The following is a 1,151-nucleotide window of genomic DNA, read 5'->3' as shown; positions in this document are numbered from 1 at the left end:
CGATCTATATGATGTACCAAAGAGCTAAAGTCTTTTACGTTGATAGTGCGTGCTCGGGTCAAGACAGTGCTACATCGCTACCTTTGTCATTACCGTGGAGACTCTGACCTTGGCTGCTCTTCTTCTTCTCTTTGCCTTGAAATTATATTTCGCCTGGTGTAGCTTTCTCATTATCTCACCTGGCAGCGAGATGGAGCGAGACGGGAACTGTGAGGCATGAGTCCATCTCCGAAGGGCGCGCTTGCTGTCTGCCGAGTTTGCTTTTCATCACTTGCATTTGTGCCTCTCCATGACAGATGGCGTTCTGCGGAGTTAAGTGGCGAATGTCTATTTCTTTAAGGACGATTTTCTTTGTTCCTTTCTTCCCCTTCTCCCTTTTGGTTCTTTTCGAACGAGCTACGTGGAACTCCCTCGAATTTTCAGGAGTGACGTACAGATACGTACTGTACGAGCGAAAACGCACTATTGTGGCTTAGCTGCCCAACTAAAAACAAATTAGTTAAATCCATCACGCTTTTCTTTGAAAAAAGCAATAACATCAAACCATCATATATTTTACGCGAACAAAAACAAAATTAATTCTAATCGGATTGACGTTGACTGCGTGTTTTTATTTCATGGCTACGACGTCGGACGAGTGACGAGTATTAGATTCATAGATGCGTTGGTGGAGGCAGCTTCAGTCCACGGCTTTCTCACTCCTCGTTCTGTAAAAGTAAAAAAAAAGGAAGATTACTGTTGTGAACATTTTGGAAAGAACTACGAAAAATCTGAGATACAACAAAGTATAATATGAATAGAAGTATATAATACTGGGAGGGAAGATTAACTTCATATCTCAATCAATGCAACGATCCGTTGGGAAAGTCTGAAGGCAAAAAATCGTATAGAAACTGAATTAATACATTTACTTTTTGATAGTGAAATTCAATGAAAATGATGCCTAAAATGCTAGAATAATCATCAGAACATAAAATGTGATTTGAAATAGCAGGAAGATATGACTAGATGAAATTAAGATTCCCAAGTTGCATTATGTAGTATTGTTAATAGAAATTATTTCATGTTGCACTGAACGCGTTGACGCTTCAGGACATTGCAGTCTGATAAAACATAGCAACGTGAGAAGGCCTCACGTTGCGAGGAAATGT

General features: G+C 39.9%; 1 protein-coding gene across 1 annotated transcript in view; it reads right to left on the bottom strand.

Annotated features, from left to right (window-relative positions):
• Positions 1-1,151, bottom strand: part of LOC119585011 (two pore potassium channel protein sup-9-like) — a gene marked incomplete at its 3' end in the record, with an annotated part of 119,267 nt that overhangs the window by 20,096 nt on the left and 98,020 nt on the right. Inside the window, 1 exon segment of the mRNA XM_037933626.1 lies at positions 1-707.

Source organism: Penaeus monodon, chromosome 19 (genome assembly GCF_015228065.2).
Source record: "Penaeus monodon isolate SGIC_2016 chromosome 19, NSTDA_Pmon_1, whole genome shotgun sequence".
Taxonomy (NCBI): domain Eukaryota; kingdom Metazoa; phylum Arthropoda; class Malacostraca; order Decapoda; family Penaeidae; genus Penaeus; species Penaeus monodon.
The sequence above is the reverse complement of the archived record's forward strand: the minus strand, read 5'-3'. Positions and strand labels throughout refer to the sequence as shown.